This window comes from Mustela erminea, chromosome 3, assembly GCF_009829155.1.
Source record: "Mustela erminea isolate mMusErm1 chromosome 3, mMusErm1.Pri, whole genome shotgun sequence".
NCBI lineage: Eukaryota > Metazoa > Chordata > Mammalia > Carnivora > Mustelidae > Mustela > Mustela erminea.
This window is the reverse complement of record NC_045616.1, coordinates 35,388,891-35,396,532: the sequence shown is the minus strand read 5'-3', so window position 1 is coordinate 35,396,532 and position 7,642 is coordinate 35,388,891. Positions and strand designations below refer to the sequence as shown.

The 7,642-nt window shown below is 46.2% G+C and overlaps 1 long non-coding RNA gene across 1 annotated transcript; it reads right to left on the bottom strand.

Moving 5' to 3' along the window:
- Positions 1-1,148: 1,148 nt before the first annotated feature.
- LOC116585571 lies at positions 1,149-6,144 on the bottom strand. The gene is made up of 3 exons (XR_004283696.1): positions 6,006-6,144; positions 4,421-4,624; positions 1,149-1,295 (listed from the first exon to the last, which is right to left on the bottom strand). It is a non-coding gene; the product is annotated as an uncharacterized LOC116585571 (long non-coding RNA).
- Between the last annotated feature and the right edge of the window lie 1,498 nt (positions 6,145-7,642).

Genomic DNA, 7,642 nt, shown 5'->3' with positions numbered 1-7,642 from the left:
TCCAAACACATGGCAAACTGTGCTTCCCCATTTCCTTGAAGTGAGGCAGGGCCTTGGTAGAGTTCTGGCCAATGAAATGGAAGAGGAAGTTACATGGATCACGTTAGGCCAAAGGATTTGACAGCAGGAGCTAGAGTTTTCAACCTTCTCTTCCCTGCCACTGCAAAATCCGAAGCTCTTTTTAAAACGAGAGCCTCGCTCAGCATGGGTCGGTTACAGTGAGCTAGCAGAATGTGCAAGGCACGGAGCGTGAGCAAGCAGTGTACTTTTACCATCTTAAGCCATGAAGATTTAGAGGTTTATTTGTTACTACAATAGAATCTATTTTTTTTTTCAGAAGATTTTATTTATTTATTTGAGAGAGAGAGCATGCACAAGCAGGCGGAGCCGCAGGTAGAGGCCAAGGGAGAAGCAGGCTTCCTTCTGAGCAGGGAGCCTCATGTGGGGCTCGACCCCAGGACCTGAGGATCACGACCTGAGCTGAAGGCAGAGGCTTAGCCGACTAGGCCACCTGGTTGCCCCAGTATAAGCTATTTTATCACGACCAATACAGCTTTTCTTGGTCTTGAGAAACAAACATCAGGTGCAAGAAGGCCGAGCCTCCTTTCCTAACCCAGAGGCTGTTCTGTGAGGCTCTGACACTTGGAGCTGCTGCGGCAGTCCTGCAGCCACGAGGGCATAGACTGGATCAGCTCAAGTCGGAGGTGAATACCAAGACCAAGAAAGGGGGCCCCTGAGAATGTCATCGAACCCCAAAATTAAACCTAGAAGGGCTTGTGTCCAGAGTTCCTCTTATGTGAGTTAATCAACATCTCATTTTTATGCCACTTTCACCAGGTTTTCTTATTTGCAGCCAAAGACATCTTAACTGATACACTGCCGAGGAGGTCATCGGCCTCTCTCCTGTCTGTATCCATCCATCTGTCCACCCACCCACCCATCCCTGTGACAAACCAATATAACACTTCCTTTTCAGGACAAGCCAGCCATGGGAAACAAAACAAAACAAAGAACTCTGTAGTTTCAACTAAAGTTATTTACAGAATTCCTGGAACTCCAAATTTCCTCCAAATCCCCCCCAGTCAGTGATCACTGATCCTGCTTTGATTACTGATCACCTCACCTCCTCCAGGAGGCCCCACGGAGTCTTCTAAGGCAGTGCTGGAAAGCTGAGGGTCGTCTGAGCTATAGGGCCTCTTCTCTGGCTACTTTCAGTGTTTCCGTTTAGTCCTTCGACAGATCAATCTCCTGGGTATATGTTGGGTGCCGCAGGGGTAGGAAGAAGAAATGGGGGGCTGGGCAGGGAGGTGAGACAGACAAATCAACAGGCCACTTGAATACAGGGCTTGCCACTGTGATCTGCAATTTCCCTGCAGCTTCTCATCACCTTCTCTTCTGGACCCCACTTTGCCCAGCGTATCTGTGTCCAAAGCTGGCTGCTCATCACAGCAGGGCTGGGCCTGTCTTATAAGCTCTGAACCCTCACAGCCAAGGATTCATCAAGCCCTGAAAGAGGCTTATCTCTGTGAGGTCTAGACTGATGCCTGGAGGTGGAGCGGAGCTTTTCTTTAACTCTCCACCTGCCATAGTACAGCCCTGCTTTGCCCACGTGTAGCAGGTTGAGTGTTTCAGGACAGTTCCTACCTGCTGGAGGCTTCCAAAGCACCCATCACTAGGATTAGGAGGCGGTCTTCACCTCTGTCCCTCTGGCCCCCGCCTCTGGGGCCAAAGAGCCTCTCAGAGTTGGAAATGGAATGAGTAGTCCAGAAGCAGATGCTTATAGATTGAGTTTGGAGTACCAGATTTTCTTTAGGGAATGACAGCTGTGAATGGAAAGCAGAGAAGGTAGGATTAGGCAGAGGAAGAAGTCACACTGTGACGCAGGACCAACAACCCCCCCGCCAACCTAGTGTGAGTACTGCCCTTCAGTGGGGACGCTATCCGTCTGAAATGGCCAGGACTTCACACTACTCCTCTCACTCAGTCTCCTAATGAGAGGCGCCCTGGAAAGAGCATGATCCTGAGAAAGGCAGCCTCCGCAGCGGAGGCAGGCCACCATGGTAACCTGGTGGCTAGAACCGTGTCTGCTGTCATGGCTGGGCGGCAAGTTCTTCCCTAACGGGAATCTGGGAGGCGCGTCTCAGTGCCCCACCACTCCACATGCCACCTTTGAGCCACTTGGATTTCCTTCTCCATATGTGTTCCGGGAACAGCATCTCCAGGAATCCCATGGGCTTCTTTTAGAAAGGGGAAACTAGTGAATAATTACAGCTCCCAGTGTGGTCACCTGAGCAAGGCAAGTTCTTTCAGGGCCCATAGTGAGGTTCATTTTCGTATTCTCCAGTCACAGGGACCACCTCTGCTAACCTTGGTGGCTAGACCTAGACCATCTTCTCAAAGGATCACCATATCTTTCTTTAATGATGTTGCTGGTTCTATCTAGTTAGAGTGACAAGTAGGCAAGTCATCTTGTTTCCCATAGTCTGGTTCCACACATAGTCCTCCTTGCTCCCACAGTCTAACAGAAGCCCACCAGCCCCTGGTGATCAGGGTCAGTTACCTCTGTCATTCATCTTGCCAACATCTCCCTGAGTACAGGGATCTTAAAATGTCTAGGCAACAGCAACAGTTAGAATTTAATGGGATCCTTGCTGTGTCCTCTAAAGGAAGTCTGTCCCCTTTGGGGCAACTATGGATTTGCAGGGACATGAAGCACAAATTTCCCCAGTAGGTCATTAGGAGTGGGGTCCATTCCTATTTTTCTTCCTTGGTTCCTGGACACATGAACTCTTCCTATTGAAAGCATAGTGCTGTAGGGACACAGAGCCCTACAAAGGCCTTTGGTTCAATACATGTCTTATATCCTAGGCAGCGTGGAATGTAATATGATCTCAGAGTCACCCCCATGCTATAAAGTGGGTTCTCTGATGGGATACAATGTTACATGGGTTCCTATGCTAATGGATCGAGTATTACTACACCAGGCCTTGGAGAATAGGGCTGACTGTGGCTCTTTTGGTAGGAAAAGTAGTCGTGCCTAGAATATGTGTCTATTTTGTGACAATGAACTGCTTGTTGGCCCTTCTAGGAAGGAAGAGGCTCAGTGTAGTGAACTTACCACTAAGGGACTAGCTGATATCCTTGAGGAATGCCACCATTTTGGGCACTCAGGGTCAGTCACTGTTGCTGGAAGGTGGGACAACGGGCAGAGCCGTAGCTGGACAGCCTTGGTAAGTGGGAGTCCCTGCTCTATGTCCAGCACATAGACCCCAACTCTGTTGTTGCAGTCCTTTCATTCAGGTGCTCATCAGGCCACCACCGAGGTGGCTGATAACCAAGGTTGGTCGAGGTCAACTGGCCTCCCCTTTTTATCTATCTGCTCCTGTAGCACTTCTGGAATGGTTGTTCTCTGGTAGGCATTATTGTGTTATACAGTGATCTTCACACTTTGTGTGCCCTCCTGTATTCATCTACATGCCTCTGCCCCACACTGCCTTATCCTCAACCTCTGAATCTTTTTCCTATTTTTAAGAAATATTTAATTTATTTATTTAACACCGAGAGAGAGAGATCACAAGTAGACAGAGCAGCAGGCAGAGAGGGAAGGGGAAGTAGGCTCCCTGCTGAGCAGAGACCCCCCCCCCCGCAAATGCAGGGCTCGATCCCAGGACCCTGAGATCATGAACTGAGCCGAAGGCAGAGGCTTAATCCATCCAGGCACCCCTGAATCTTTTTCCTATGAGGCATCCGACCAGCAAGCCAGCATATTTGCTAAAGCCCACAATATATATTCTAATCTTGGGTCATTCCTCTTTCTACAATTTGATGACCAGATACACCATATGAAACTGCCCATTTGGAACATTTTCTCTTGACACTGTCCTTCAAGGGTATTGCTGATGAGGCTATATCAAAGCTGCCTTCCCTTTTTGGTCGAAACCCACATACTGAGCCAGATTCTGGCTCTTCCCTCCATTTTCAGTCAGTCACACAAGATGTCCCACACACCCATTAGGAAGAGCTGAGGCAGGGGCACATTCCACAAGAGAAGGTGCCATGGGTCTGGGCTACCTGGTCATGTAGTTTGCTTATGTACTCGGACCTACTTATGCTTGATCCCAAATGGATCACGTCCCTCTTATCATGGATTGTTGCTGGGTCTTTGGAGGTGGTGGCTCTGACAGGAACCAAAACTTAATGGGCAGGGCAGGCTTCCTGCACTTGGTGTCCTTGCTTAGGTGACCAAGTTTGCACAGGACCCAGGGATTTCCTGTAACAAGGGACTTTCATTGCTGAAAGTCATGGGCAAAGTACGATGTGTTGGTCATCCTACCCATGGTCAGACATTCGTATCTAGTAGGGCTCTGTTAGGATGCTGGAGTTGTATTTCAAAAGGTACATAATTCCACAGCGAAGATACCTTGGCTTTGATCCAGAACGTCAAAGCCTGCACTGTTGTTCTCCCACTAGGATTTGCCATACATCCCATTGGATGTTCTCATGTGTCAAGGTCCCAGGTTTCCTAGACAGGACCCTGACCTTGGGTTCACAGGTCTTTTTTGGTTGGCTCATCCACTCTGACTTGAAGACCTGAGCTTGGTCCTTACAGTGCTGCACTCTCCACCTGTGGAAGAGGAAAGCTTCACTGTGGGCAAGGAAGGAGACTGTAGGCTTTTATCTCTGGTTTTCAGTTACTCGTTACTTGTCTTCAGCTGTTTGTGATCTTTCCTTAGAATATCAGTGATACTTATCAGTAGCTGTCTAATCCCCCATCTTGATGTCCACATAATCGTGTTTCAGGTGCCTTATATATTGTTGTCACTAGTATTCTCCTCCACCAATATGCCATACCAATCTGCCACTGAGGAAAGTTTGTTAAAACTTATAGGACCACCACCCGGTACCAGAAAATGGGCCCTAATGGTGAGCCAGGTGGAGTGATTTGGCATTAAAGCTCCACCTTATCACCCTCCTGCTTTCTCAGATCTCTCTCAGTACCCAAAGGCTGATGATTCTCTAGAGGCAGTTGCTGAGGCAGTTTGGAATGCAAGATATTTATTAAGGATTAATATCCATAAAGGGAAGGGGGAAGAGTGGAGGACTGGTCCAAGGAAGAAAATGATCTGCAGTGCAGGCCTGACAAAGCTCTGGCAACTGGGCAGAGTGATCTAGAATAAATGTTGTCTAGAGTCTCACGCAGGCTGCCTGGGAAGAGTGTAACTGGCCACGTGACTCCTGCAGCTAAGGCTAAGGCTGAAGTTGCTGACAGCTGGAGACTGGCTGTTTAATTGCACTCACTCTCTATGGCTGGCTGGGAGGACCCTCCATGAACAGGAATCTGCACAGCACATGTCCATGTCTAGCACCCAGTTCCCCTCAGACAACTCAGAGATCTCAAGGGGGTGGGGACAGGAACTAAGCCACACTATGCATGCGTTCTATTAACCCAACCTTTTATTTTCCCATTGTAGAGGAGGGAGAAGATGGCAGGGAGGACCCAAAGAATAACTGTGTATAAGTGAAAAGGTTAAAAGAAAAAAGTACCACAATGATCTTAGGAGAAGAAAACCAAAAGCTTGTCCCTCTCCAAATACTCTCTCTCATTGTATTTTCTCCCCTACCTTTTTTTAGTCCAAAACCCAGAATAAGAGCATCTGGACTGGAAACTTCCTTAAAACCTCCAGGAAGAGAACCAGGCATATCTCTGTGGACCTTCCTTCCAAATTTTTGGCAGAAATGTTCACATGGTGGTTGCTCTTCCTTGTACAGGAGTCCCCCGTTATCTGCAGGGGACATGTTCCGAGCCCTGCAGTGGATGCCTGAAACCGTGGATAAGCACCACATCTTACACATGCATACCTGTGTAAAGTTTAACTTATGAATTAGGCAGAGTAAGAGGTCAACCACAATACCTAATAATAAAGTAGAAAAATTATAACAGTATTCTGTACTAAAAGTTATGTGAATGTGGCCTCTCTCAAAATATCTTACTGTATTGTACTCACCCTTCTTCTTCTTGTGATGATGTGAGACCATAAAATCTCTGCGTGGTGAGATGGGAGGTGAATGATGCAGGTATAGTGAGGTAAATTCAGGCTACTATTGACAGTCAGATGATTCGTCGGAAAAGAGTGATCTGCTCTGGACCCCAGTGGACCATGGGCAACTGAAATTGGAAGGTGGAACTATTGACAAGAGGGGACTACTGTATTTGGAAACCCAAATGGAGGAAAGAAAGATCTCTTACTGCGTTGCATAGAGGCCGGTTCCAGGAATCCCACCGTTGGTCCCATTTCCCACCCTATCCCTAACCATCTTGAACCCTCCACATACTGACCATCCTGTAGAAAACTGACCAAATGCGTCGTCATTCTGCTATGACCAGCCATGCAAATACAGTGAGGCATTTTCTATAGGTCTACAACATTGCATGTTTAAAAAGTTAAGACCCATTTAAAGTGCAAGTATTACTCTGAAAATGCTCCCTAATTAATAAATGTTCTACATTTTTATGTGGGAATGTTTAATATTTAATTTTTCAATAATTTTATCATTTATAATTTATTAAATTTATTTTGTGGCTTGTATTTATTAAAAATTGATATACTTCCTATTTTTTTCCTCCAATGTTAGATTATTTTCATGCAAAATGAAAAAAACTGGTGCTTTTAAGTCACAGAATTCTTTCTTTTTTTTTTTTAAGCCTCGATGGCAGCAGATTAAGGTTCCAATATCCTAGGGCTTTCTTATGATATCTCTCTCAATATTTTTTCAATGACTATGGTGTTTCTGTAGGTCATGGGATCAGCAACCCTTTAGAAGTGAGCTAAGATGTTCAGTTTTTGTCTCTAGTGATCTGGGAGCAGAGGTTATTGCAGTGCTAAATTTTCTGGTAAAAGAACAGTAGGACTTAGAGCCACGATGGTCCACAGGTCCCTGAAAATACAGACTGGAGATATATGCAGATGGGTTGAGTTGGGGCTTGGTAGCTCAAGCGTGTGAGTTTGCAGTCAGGTAATATAAAAAGAGGAAGCAGTGGCAGAAAATACTACAAGTGGAGTTGGTGGTAAATGTCTCAACCATTCAAAACCAATGTTTTCAAAGAAGCAAAACATGTCTGATGTCTGTGGTCTGGGTCCTGCAAGTTTATAGCCTCTGCAAGGGAAACATCGAGACTTGAAACTGAAGTCTGAATATAGGGCCATATGTCCTCCTAGGTGGAGGAAATGGCACAATTACACATCTTTTCATACTGTGCGTTTGGGGCAGCTCAAATTACGATTAAGGTCAGGAGACCACATGTGTGCTAATGGAGAGGGATACTAGGATAACATTTGGCAAGCACACAGCAGGTCCGGTTCATTCAGCACACACATGTTTATTGAGCATTTACTATGTGAACTGTCCACAGGGTCAGATAAAAAAAGAGGTGTGAACAGCATTTTGGTGAGATTTGGCAGCATAAACAACAGAAGGGAAGCATGAGCTCTGCCTCATTGTTAGTCACCACAATTCTATGAACCAAAGTCCAGTTACTTGGGCTGCAAAGTTTTGGGAGATGCTGGGTTTAAAAATATGATATAAAATCACTAATGTCACTGCTCACCACATTTGACATTTTTAATGACAACTCGTGAACATG